Here is a 13,686-nt window from a genome sequence, read left to right as displayed (position 1 = left end):
TGCCTGGCACATAGTACACACTCAATAAATGTTTACTGATCTGTGATAAATTGATAAAGGAACATTATCTGTAAGCAATCTTCTGTTATAAGAATCTTATGGGAAAATTTTCCAGATATCCACTTGAAAGCACCTGAGACTGATGAATGAAAAATGAAATATAAGTTCAAGCCATCATTTTATAAATGTGTGCTGATTGCCTCAATGTCCTCATCATGATGTATTGTCCAATCTCCGTTGAAGTAAATAAAATTTAGTGCATTAGCTAAAATTTTATGGTTTTAGTTTTTATTTATTTTTTAAAAGATTTTATTTATTTATTCATGAGAGACACAGAGAGAGAGAGGCTGAGACACATGCAGAGGGAGAAGCAGGCTCCATCCTGGGAGCCCGATGTGGGACTTGATCTTGGGTCTCCGGGATCATGCCCTGAGCTGAAGGCAGATGCTCAACCGCTGAGCCACCTAGGCATCCCAAGTTTTATGGTTTTAAAGTAATAATCATGTTAAAAATGCATATATCACCTTTCAGCATTTTTTACTTATATTTAGTATATTATTTACAACTAACGAACAAAGAATCTTCCAGCCTGCTTTTGATTGCTTTAGAAAAATACTATTGTGTGCCATAGCAGAGAGCGCAATACCTGGCTGTAAGAATTTGGGAAGTTCAATGAAACTTGTGATATTGCTTTCTGTATTTTTAACATAGTTTCACAGCTGACATTTAATAAAAGTATTCTGAACAGATTTGCAAATAGATCATAGAAAGGTTTATTTCAAAAATCTTGATTTTGTAATATTTTATTTGGTATATACATGGAGATTATATGTAGGTGATATCTATCTTGGAAATTAAAATCACTAAATACATTTCTGAAGACAAACACTTTTTCGTTCGTAAGTTTGGTAAATCTGACAGTCGGGTATGTGAAAACCTGGTCACTAAAAATCTATATTATTTAAAAATGATTTTGCATATTTTTCAAATATATTTTTATTTTTAAAAACAGTGAAATAATTAGATGGAAAATACTACAATATTTGCTGTGGAGACACAAACTTTTCTGGATTCATGAATAAAAATGTGATATAATCTTCTGGATTCTTACAAGGTAGTAGAAAGCCTGAGCAATCTCAAGTGCTGTGGATTACATTTTTAAAAGAGTTTGTATTTAAATTCCAGTTAATATACAGGGTTATATTAATTTCAGATGTACAATTTGGTGATTCATCACTTCCATACAATACCTAGTACTGATCATGACAAGTGCACACCTTAATCCTTATCACCTATTTCACCCATCCACCCACCCACCTCCCCTCTGGTAAACATCAGTGCTTTCTCTATAGTTTAGAGTCTGTTTCTGGTTTGTCTCTCTCTCATATTTTCCTTCCCTTTGCTTTTTTGTTTTGTTTCTTAAATTGCAGTGGATTAAATGTGTTTGTGTAAAATTAACTTCTGAACTAGTAAATTAATTTTCCTTCAATAATTATAAGAAAAGCTCTAAGAATGTGTTTAAAATATTGTTTTGCATAATTTACTAAATAAAGGAGATCAATGATAAAATCATATAATTAACAAAGGTAAAATATGGTAGTTAAGTTTAGAGAAAGAATGTGGTCAGTGAGTAGAAATGTATGATCATGTATGCAATTGTAAATTTTTACCTCTGGCAGCTGGAATTTTTAGTTTAAAATTTATAAAAGACAATTTAAGAGAGCTAGAAAATACCCACATATACTTCTTCACAATTATGGGACTCAGAAGACCTTTTTATGTATTGTATGCAATGTCCAATCTGTCAGTGTAGGTCCCATTAAGTAATTGAAATGTTATTTTTTACAATAGGGATTTTTCCCCCAAATAATGTTTAGTTATTAATAAATAACCATTTAAATGATAGAAACATTGTCTTCCACAAATCTTTATATTTGGCCCTCATTGTTTTATAATATTTTAAAAGGATATCTTCTTATAAATATACTATATTTACCATACAGTTTATGTGTAGAATTTGCTGTGGGGACTTATATGTGTTTACTCACTAGGACAGAAAGGAAAGAAATATTCTATGCCTGAGCAGTGCTAATAATTTCTGGTATTATCTCATTTCTCAGAAGATAACTTTCTGTTAGAGCATGTTTTTTTTTAAAGCAAATAAATAAAATGAAAAATAAGAATCGTAAAGAGACTTGTTATATTGTGTTAAGAAGAGACAATTTTTATCTCTGCTTGATAAGTAGGATACATAGAAAAAAAATCAGAAGATTGGCTATGAAAAGAAGACAATTTTAAGGAGCACTAGAAGAAATATGCCTTTAACTACTTACATAGTTCTTAAAACATAAAATGATGAATATGGTGGGCTAAGCCTTTACCTGCTTTATATCATTTGATAATAATAGTGCAATTATCCTCATTTTACGGATGGAGAAACTGAAGCTTAGAAAGGTCTAGTAGCTTGCTCAAGGTCACACCCCCAAATGGCAAAGTTATCTTTACAGGATTTACTGTTTAAGGGTAAATATAAGCAAATAGTTACAATAAAGACGTGTGTACAATAGATATATGTTACTTAGAAGAACTAACATAGTATTAGGAAGCATCTAGCAAAGGTATTGAATCCTGATACAGGGCTCAGGCAGAGCTTTCCCAGAAGAGTTGAGATTCACTAGAGATGAGAGGGAAGTATCATCTAGATCAATCTAGAGAAGTAAATGGAACATATGATTCATTGTCTGTTTTTTTTTTTTTTTTTAGATTTTATTTATTTATTCATGAAAGACACAGAGAAAGGCAGAGACATAGACGGAGGGAGAAGCAGACTCCTGGTGGGGAGCCTGATTTGGGACTTGATCCCAGGACCCCAGGATCACGACCTATGCCAAAGGCAGATGCTCAACCACTGAGCCATCCAGGTGCCTCTGTGATTCATTGTCCTATTTGGGACACTAGTGAGCATGAAAGGGAGGCCAAAAATAACCAGGTTTGTCCAACAGAAATAAACAAAAAGCATCCTGGGCAAACCAGAATGTGTGGTAGTCTAAGGAGTTTGGATTTCATTCTAGAAGCATTCAAGAACATCGAAGGATTTTCAAGCAGGATGACATGAACAGATTTATGTTTTGGAATAACTGAGACTGATGCTGGAAAATGGATTGGAGGAAATTTATAGATTATTTTAGGAGGCTGTTTTGGTAGCACAGGGGAGTGTGATGGTGGCCAGAATTGCGTAATATTAGATGAAAGGGAAATGGATTAAGTTTAAGAGAGATTTAGGATGCAGAATCATTATAATGTGGGGTGTAATTGGATATGGGTTTGGAGGGAGCCATATATATTAACAGGATGTATATTGTAGTGGAGGGAAAGGGAAGTCAAGGATGACACTGGATTTCTGGATAAGCAACTTGAGTGAGTGGTGGAGCCATTCACTGAGTTGAGGAACATGGGAGGAGTGAGGGTGCTAATGATTTTACTTTTGTTCAGTTTTATATTTGTTCATTTTTAATTTTTTTGATTTTTAAAATTTTGAAACATTAAAAAATGTATAGAAATTTGCAGACACAGTACAACATGTTTTTTCCAAAACCATTTGAAAGTAACTTCCAGTATTATGCTTCACCACTCCTAAATACTTTACTATGTATTTCCTACCAACAAGGACATTGCCTTTGTAACTATAATGAAACAATGAAAATCAAGTCATTGATGATAATTATATATTACTACCATCTGATCCTCAAATCACAATCAAGTTTGCCACTTGTCTCAATCCTGACCTTTAAAACAGAAGGATATAGTTAAGAGTCATCTGTTGCATATAGTTATAATACATCTTTAGCCTCTTTCAGTTGGGAACAGCAGTAAAGCCATTTCTAGTTTTCAGTGACCTTGACATTTTAAAGATTACAGACCAGTTATTTTACAGAACGTACCTCTGGGCCTTTTCCAACTGGAGACGTTAGACCCTAACATCTTAGGGCATCTATTGTATGAAAAAATTAACTTCTTTCAATATACCTAGAATGATGTTAATTATGTGCTATTCTTGAGAGAGTTGAGAAAATAGTCACTGTGTTCTGTGGTTCATTTGAAAAAGACTGAATTAATAGATTTGGGGAGGAATACCTTAAAAGTGATACTGTTTTCTCCACATTGAATCCTATCAGATGACACGCAGTTTTGATTTATCCCATTACTAATGCTCACTTGAGTAAGGATGTGTCTCTTAGGATTCTTAACTATTTAGTTTTTTTTTTTTTTCCTTCCTTGGTAATTAATAGGTATTTTGTAGGGAAGTTCTTTGAGGCTTTGCAAATAGCCCATTTCTCATCAAACTTTCAATTTAGTCATTTATTTATTTATAGTACTAGTGATTAATATGGGTTTTAATTCTTTACTGTCATTTATCCTAGTATTCAAATTGTTCCCAGTTTAGCTAGTGGAAGCCCCTTGCAGGTGGTTTATGTGTTCTCTTGACACGTCTCTAGCACTTTGTTTTACTTCTTTCCTTCTGGCATAAGATATGAACAAGGTCATTTTGTACTTCCCCTACCCTAGTCCTGGAATTAGCCATTTTAGCCCTGAATAACATTTAGTGGAAAATAACATTTAGAAGACAAAGCCTGGGTAAAGTCAAGTGTACTTACTCTTGGAGTGTGATGCTTCAGTGTTTTTCAGTGGAGAGAGCTAAGCTTTATATGCCCATATATATGAATGAATGTCCACACATTTGGATTTCATCTGTCTATCCATCTATTAAACCGTGAATGTATACTGATAACATTAGTTTTAATCTAGCATGTCAGGGTTTATTCTAATTTTTTCCCTTTCCATATATGTAACCCCTTTCCTTGCTGCTGAGAAACCTGGCTCCCACGGGCCTGATTATATGACTTATATTCCCAGTCCTTCTGTATGTAATCATTATCTCCTTTCCACCGCCATCCCCTCTCCTCTGTAGGTGCACTATTCCCCTGTGCAGGCTCTGTCATCCATGCCAGACTGCCCCTGTATATGGGCAAATTCTCACCCTACTCAGGCTTGGCCTCTCTACACTGGACTAAACTTTGTGTGGAGACATCTTTATCCAGTATCAGGTGGGCTCCCCACTTCCCCCAACTTGTTCCACAAGCAGGGCAGATATGCAACTATTTCAGTTTAGTTGTTAATGAAAAAGAAAGGGAAGTAGCTAAAAGGTCCCTCATTCAGGAAAGACTTGTTTTTGATAAGATGACAATCTGAGGGCAAATTTAAAGATGTAAAAGAGATAGGATTAGTTTTTGTTTTTTAAAGATTTTATTTATTTATTTATTCATAGAGACGCACACACAGAGAGAGAGGGCAAAGACACAGGCAGAGGGAAAAGCAGGCTCCATGCAGGAAACCCAACATGGGACTCGATCCAGGATCACACCCCGGGCTGCAGGCGGCGCTAAACCGCTGCGCCACTGGGGCTGCCCAGGATTAGTTTTAAATATGAGGAAAGACCAAGTTCCCACTTCAATAGGAGGAGAGGAGAGAATGGCTTCAATACAGATTGGTTTGAAAATTTCCTGGCTGGAAGAAGAGTGACTTTCTATCTTATGGCTTTTAGTTTCTCTGTGCAGATTGCTGAGAAGTAGTGATTTAGTTGGAGCTTTGAGGAAACTAGAGAGAGTTTTGAAATCCCTGGAGAGAACGAGAAAGTGAAATGAGCAAAAACAAAACAAACACAAATTTCTGAGTATTATGGAAGATCTGAGAATCAAAAATGAAAATGAGTTAAGACACCCACCTGAATGGTTGCAGTGTTTTCTTTAGCAGGTGCCAGCGATAGGAGTGGAGAAGGCAGTTTTTATGAGGCAAACAGTTAAATAGAAAAACATGACACAGGTAAGTTGAAGATATTGGGTTAATGTGAAGGAAATGAATGTTGAATATTGGAATGTTGAAATGAGTAGTTATTAAGAAAATAAAGGAAGAGAGGAGGGGTATGGAAGAGGGATAGTAGATGGGTCAATGGTCCATTTCAAGGTCCTTGTGTGACTTTGTCCCAAGCAATCAGAAACCAACTTTAACTTAAGAGTATTTGTATAAGGGTAGGGAGGTGAAGGATTTGTTATGAGTATATTGGGTAGCTCACCGAATTAAAAGTCAGGCTGAAAAATTTTGCCTCAGAAATACAGGAAGCATGTGGTTTTGGTGTTGTAGTTATTAGGAAACCTCTTTAGATGACCAGTACTGGAATGAATCAGCTCTATTATCAATCTATTCTTGCTCATGATTCAGATACCAAGAAGAAAATTTAAAGTTTAAATGACTTGGGTCTTGTTCTCACCCTCTTGGACAGGAGAATAGGGTTCTACCAAGAAGGATGAAATAGGATAGAAACAGTTCCTAAAGGAAAACAAAAGTATTAAGAGAGGTAGAATGGATGCTTTTGGTGCCAAAAACAAGAGATGACTTGACGGGATGAGCAATGGGTGTTATTCTGTATGTTGACAAATTGAACACCAATAAAAAGTAAATTTATTTAAAAACAAAAACAAAAAAACGAAAACAAGAGATGTTCAGCTTTGGTAGATTGCATGTGTGGTATTGAATTTATGTAGGCTAAAGTATAATTTCACAGGAAGGGGAAGATGATGAATAGAATGCTAATCATTTTTTTTTACTTTTTTTTTAAATTACAAAACTAATACATGTACCTTGTAAAAATAATTAAAACCACTCTCCTCCCCCATATATCCAATGAATGTGAAAGTAAGACAGCAAAAGGGAGAAATAGGTAGAAGGTGTTAGAATTGTTACAGGTTTTCTTTTCCTTTGGTGCCCGTGGTTCTTGGTCACTGCTTGGGAGAATGAAGAGGTAGACCAGACAGTGGTGGGCAGCAAAGCAAAGTTTATTGAGCGATGGTAAAGTAAGAGTACAAAGCTCCCAAAGAGAGAGGAGACCAGAGAGGGTTGCCACTGGAGTTTCTAAGTCTAGTGGTTTTTATGGAGTTGTTGGTGGGCTGTTTTAATCTGATTAACCCTGCCATGAACCTGTGATCCAAACAGGTTTTTGTTTTCTATCTATCATGTGGGAAAAGGTGGAGGGCTCCTTCCATGGTGGGTGTAAAATCCTTTTAAGGGTGGTTTCCTCTTAGGGCAGGGCAGGAGGGGGACCCTTGTCACTCACTGCCTGCTTTTCTTCCAACTATCCTTCATCAGAATGACTTGAAAATCATGATTTGAACGTTTTCTGTGGTTCAGCTCTGTCATAAACACTATGGATATGGAAGTGAATAATGAAAAAAAAAGTGAATAATGAGAGTTTAGTCTTTTGCTCATAAAATAAAATTCAAAACAGTACATTGAAAACTTGAAGGCCTTAATACAAATCTAAGGTTTGCTTTACTAAAAACATCTTTAAAAAAAATTTATTTGGTGGGTGGAAGGAGAGCAGAGGGAGAGGGAGAGAAAGGGGAAAGAATCTCAAGCACACTTCACACTGAGCTTAGAGCCTGACCCTGGGCTCGATCTCACTACCTCAAGATCACAACCTAAACCAAAACCAAGAGTAGATGCTCAACTGACTAAGCTACCCAGGTACCCAGGTGCCCCTAAAAATGTCTCCTTTTAAAAAGGACATAGATAAATAAGTATGTGGCTTCAATTTATTATATAAAATCAAATATGAATGATTTTTTAATTCTTTTAAAATCTTTTTTCCTAATTCCTGCATTTAAGAATTGACTTGTTTTTTATTATTGTAGTTCTTTTCATTGTCCACTATTTTTGAGATAATGTGTGACCCCCTCCCTCCTCCCAAAACCCCTCCCAGCCTGCTTTAGAAAGTCAGCATTTGATTGATTGATCAATCAATCCCTGGGTGGCTCAGCGGTTTAGCGCCTGCCTTTGGCTCAGGACGTGATCCTGGAGTCCCAGGATTGAGTTCCAGGATTGAGTCCCAGGATTGAGTCCTGGGATTGAGTCCTGCATCGGTCTCCCTGCATGGAGCCTGCTTCTTCCTCTGCCTGTGTTTCTGCCTCTCTCTCTCTCTATCTCTCATGAATAAATAAATAAAATCTTAAAAAAAAAAAGTCAGCATTTTAGTGTAAACAGTTTTACTGAGTAGACTCTACTTGGTGGATATTAACACAATAATGTTTTTATTTTTCTCCAATCACAATTCCCAGTAGTGCTTTGTAGAAATCTCCCAAGACAATTTCTTGGGCATATTCCACATCTTTCTCATCACTTTCAGTTATTAAAAAAACAAAGCAAAACCAAACTAATTTCACTCCAGTGTAAAAATCCAGTCTCAAATCTGATTTCAAGTATAATCCTCTCAGTTGCCTCTGCCAGCATCTAACTCCTCTGTTGGGGAAGAGGAATATAAGAGATGGCAGGGACTGCTTATTGGAGATGAGGAAGTACCCTTACCCACAAGAAAGTGCATGATTCTGTTGCTACTGGTGTTGCTGAGGATGTGGTGGTCTTCTCATAACTTTGTGCAATTTTTAGTGCTGTTTGGCTTCACCTTGGAGGATATGGGCCTTCTCTATGGAGATGTCAGAGGAGGTACCCATGTTGTCCTTTAGTCCTGCCTTTGGTCCACATTTCACTCCCCATAAGAAACAAGCTGTCAGGTAACCCTAGGGCTTGGGCTTTCCCCTCTCTCCTCAGTATTTCTTTGTATTGAGTCAAGCATGGAAGTCCTCTTCTGCACCTTCTGATGGGTCAAGAAACTGGAAACATGTTGGAAGTTTCCTCCACATTTTTCTTAAATTCCTTATAACATGGTCTCGTTTTGTCCCTCTTGGGCTCAGCCAGCAAGTGCTTCTCCTTCAAAATCTCCAGAAAAGGAGGAGGCACAATTCTTAGTGTTCAGATATGCTCCCAAATTCCAAACGACATAGGTCAGGTTCTCTGCCAGACTCCCTCATGGGGCTCACTGCACTTTGAAGACAGGCTTCAAATTGGTCTCTAGGTCCCTGACTATAAATATTTAGCTAAGTAGGAGGCTGTCAATCTTCCTGCCTTGCCAACACTCACATTCTGCTTTTCACTGGAACTCCCTGTTTACTTGGCTTCTGGTGGGTTGAGGGGATGTACTTTTCTGCCCATTTAGGGCTGACATGTTGGTTGGGAATAGGAGAGGTGGTCCCTTTGCCTCAGGGCAAAGGTTTTTGGATAAGTCCTCAGGGAGGCTTTTGTCCCCAGTGGTTGGAGAGGCCTTTGGAAGTATGAAATCCTTATACTATTTTGTTATCCTTTTTTTGGTCAGAATAACCAATTCCAAGACAACAAGAAAGATCTCATTCAATATTCAATTATTATAGCACAAAACTAAATGATATCTTTCATTCTTACTTGACCTTGCATTATACAATGAAAAGGAAAAAAACAAACAAACAAACCACAAACTAACCCATGGGATGTGACGAACCAAATTTTTTCGGTGCCTAAAATTTTGAGTTAAGTATGTTTAGAGCAGCATTGATTTTCCAAGGTCATCAGAAATACTGTTAGTGAATAATATTATAGTTGCTTTGTCTGAATTCCTTTTGGAATATGACAGGTATAAGATGGATGTCAGAGTGAGGGAGAGAAGTTAGGCCTACTATTATATCATTAGTCAAAAATATAGCTCAGTAACAATGTTTGGCTTTAACTGTTTTTATTATTAGGGCTTTGCATATAATAAGCAGGTTGGCATTGATTTAAAAACAATAAATAGATGTCCCTTTAAGACCCTTGAAAGATGTTTGCAAAATTTAAATAGATGTTAAAATGTACTTGTTAATCTTATGCCTCATAGTCCCCTTAACAGAGGTTTGAATAAAGAAGTATTTTAGGTTCTGGCTTAAATATGAAGATGGTTTTAAGCATTCCCAGTGGCGAACAAATATAATGATTATCATTCCCAGAGCAGTACTGTCTTCAAACTTTCTCAGCTGAATTCTTTCTGAGTGACATTTCTGCTATCCGTATCCTTCTTGTTAAGAACTCAATAATGGACTAGGTTAATTAGAGATAGGTAATCTTACCTTGTATTAATCATCCTTCTGTCAGAATAAATTAACCTTTTTAGCTCCTATTTTCTGGAATTCCCAGCCTCCATAGATACTGTTCTCGAGGCATTAGATAGCCTCATAAAATTTTAAACTCATTTGAATTTAGAAATATCCATTACTGATAGAATTATTAAACTTAATAATCATGGAGATTTACTCTGAGATCATTGAAGATTAGACTAATTCAGGTACCATATCAGCTTGTTTCTTCCTACCTGTGTGATCTGGGGAAATTCAGTTATCATCTCTGAGTTTTCATTTCCTGACTTAAAGAATGGGAATAATTATATTCACCTCAAATTGTAGAAATAAAAACGGACAGCACTTACAGTGGATTCTGAAATACACTGCTGAAATGTTTGGGATTGTATTATTTTGAAATGGTCAAGTCCGAAGATTTCACTTTTTGTACTGTTAGTGTTAACTGATCACTAATATCTTGGATCCTTTTCCCTAGCTCCTTTTGTATCATTGTCAGGAAGCAAAATAATGGCAAAAAGTTGTATGAGAGGGTATTCGGTACATGTGTGGCCCAGGCAGCAGATTTATCAGTCAGTCCATGGAAGAATAGAGCTCATGGGGCTGGCCATAGTGGAGATTCATGACACACCATGACAAACGGAAAAATGAGCATATGTTAAAATAAATCTATTAACAATGTAAATATAAGCTTGTCTGCTTTTAAAAGGCAAAATAATGCAGTGAATTTCAGAGGTAATTTAGGAAGTATTCAAACATTTGTCTTTAATTAGGAAGGCAGGAAAATATATCAGAACGGATTCCATTTGGGCGGGGTTTGTTTATCCTTCTCATCTTGAGTTTGAGCCAAAATCCTCAGTTTTGACTAGTTTTAAATGTTTCTCCAAATTTGGGCAGAGCCTTTTGCCTCTTTAGAGATAGATGCTACTTGTTCAGCATTAGATAAGAGGGATGGAGGCCCATGCATATCAGGACCCACCAAAATAAAGAGCAAGAGAAGGTCATGTGATAGAAAATGTGTGTGAACAGAGGGGCACCACTAGTAAGTAAATGAGTACCTCATGAGGTGGAAAAATCCCATTCATTAGTGTTTCTCTTGGGCAAAAATGTATGTATTTAGAAAAAAATACTTTGATAAACTACTTTGGAGTAGTTTGATAATACACTGTTGGTAAAGCTTTGAGAAACTAGGCACTTTTATTCATTTCTGTTTCAAGCATAAATCAATACAATTCCTTGGGAGGGAAATGTAGCAATGTTTATCAAAATTACAATTGCATATCAAAAAAAGACATCCAGATGGCTAGCAGGCACATGAAAAGATGCCCATTATCACTTATCATCAGGGAAATGCAAATCAAAACTACAATGAGATATCACGTCCACCTGTCAGAATGGCTAAAATGAACAGCACAAGAAACAACAGGTGTTGGTGAGGATGTGAAGAAAAAGGAACCAACCTTCTTACACTGTTGGAGAGAGTGCAGACTGGTCCAGCCACTGTGGAAAACAGTATGGAGGTTCCTCAAAAAGTTAAAAATAGAGCTGCCCTATGATCTATTGATTGCACTACTGAGTATTTATCCAAAGAATACAAGAACTGTATTTCATAGGGATATATGCACCTCTATGTTTACAGTAGCATTTTTTTACAATAATCAAGATATGGAAGCAGCCCAAGTATCCATTGATTGATGGATAGATAAAGAAGATATGGTACACACACACACACACACACACACACACACACAGTGGAATTTTATTTAGCCATAAAAAAGAATGAAATCTTGCCATTTGCAATGACATGGATGAAGCAAGAGAATTTAATGCTAAGTGAAATAAGTTAGAAAAGACAAATACCACATGATCAAAGGTAATTTGAGCAAAGGGAAAAAAAATAAGGGAGAGAGAGTTGAGTCAATGCACTTGTCATGATTAGCACATGGTGCTGTATGGTAATTTTGAATTATTATATTGTATACCTGAAACAAATATAACACTACATGTTAACAAATTGGAATTAAAAAAAACTTTAAAAAAAGAAGAAAGGAGGGACTCAGTCGATTAAATATCTGCCTTCAGCTTAGGTCATGATCTCATGGTTCTGAATTTGAGCCCTGCATCCACCAGATACCTGTTCAATGGGGGGGTCTGCTTCTCTCTTTCCTTTGCCCCCTTCCTCTCCTCCGCTGCTTGTATGCTTGCTCTCTCAAATAAGTAAAATATTAAAAAAAAAAGAAAAGAAAAAGGAAAAAATTACAACTGCATATATCTTACCCAACTGTGCATGTATCTTATCCAACATTACTGAGAACTTATTCTATGGACCTAATGTCCATAAACAGGTTAAATTAATTATGGTACATAGATAAAATGGAATACAGTGGAACAAGGGAAAAGAATTAGAGAGGTCTCTATGTAATGATAGGAAAGGAAAGATATCCAAAATATATACATGTTTGACAGGAATATGTTTGACAGGAATATGGCAGAAATGATGCTATGTTCTTCTCATTGCAACCTATCTGGTGACTCAAAATTTTGATTTATTATATTATGGATGATGTTATTCTGATCACTTCATTAAATTTTTGGCTGCCATGATTCTCCACTGTAAATTTAGTCTTCCTTTTGTAATTATAAAGTACTTTGAAATTATATAGAGAGATTTATTTTATTTACTTACTTACTTATTTATGATAGATACAGAATGAGAGAGAGAGAGGCAGAGACACAGGAGGAGGGAGAAGCAGGCTCCATGCTGGGAGCCTGACATGGGACTCGATCCTGGGACTCCAGGATCGTGCCCTGGGCCAAAGGCAGGCGCCAAACCACTGAGCCACCCAGGCATCCCCCATATAGAGAGTTTCAGTGTGAAAATTTCAATGTGTCAGTTGTTTCCTTTAGTAATATCACTGTGGACCCCTGGTTTCTCTTATATTTAATAGGTCATAGTCTGTTACTATCATTATTTATTTTCATGGTCAAATTGTCCTAGATATGTTCAAAGGGAGCTCCTTCAACCTGGCTCCTCTGTCCTTTTGACTTATCTCCATTATCTGTGGACACTTTTTTGCTTTCTGATCCAAAGAAATGTTCTAGGCTCATCTAATACTTTGCTTTCCCAGACCTGGAATCATCTATTTCTTCAAGGAAACTTTTAGTGAAGAGTGGTATTTAGAAGCCAAGATCGAGTACTAGGTGTGGTCCTTGCTACTAGGGTGTCTCTGTCCCTGGATCCTCTTAACAAACAGTTTTTTCTTCCTTCTTTCTTTCTTTTCTTTCTTCTTTCTTCCATTCCTCTCTTTCTATTAAAACTATGTGTTGATACTATAACTTCAAGTCTTATCTAATAACACATAATTCATTTTAGTTATCTCTCTTTCCATGTTTTTAATTCTTTCTTCTTTCTTCCATTCCTCTCTTTCTATTAAAACTATGTGTTGATACTATAACTTCAAGTCTTCTTTCTTCTTTCTTCCATTCCTCTCTTTCTATTAAAACTATGTGTTGATACTATAACTTCAAGTCTTCTTTCTTCTTTCTTCCATTCCTCTCTTTCTATTAAAACTATGTGTTGATACTATAACTTCAAGTCTTATCTAATAACACATAATTCATTTTAGTTATCTCTCTTTCCATGTTTTTAATTCCTTTC

General features: G+C 36.3%; 1 long non-coding RNA gene across 2 annotated transcripts in view; it reads left to right on the top strand.

The window, feature by feature from the left end:
* Nucleotides 1–13,686, top strand: part of LOC102151737 — a 65,209-nt gene that overhangs the window by 8,974 nt on the left and 42,549 nt on the right. The window lies entirely within an intron of this gene.

The sequence above is a fragment of the Canis lupus genome, chromosome 3 (genome assembly GCF_011100685.1).
Source record: "Canis lupus familiaris isolate Mischka breed German Shepherd chromosome 3, alternate assembly UU_Cfam_GSD_1.0, whole genome shotgun sequence".
NCBI classification, from domain to species: Eukaryota; Metazoa; Chordata; class Mammalia; order Carnivora; family Canidae; genus Canis; species Canis lupus.
The sequence above is the reverse complement of the archived record's forward strand: the minus strand, read 5'-3'. Positions and strand labels throughout refer to the sequence as shown.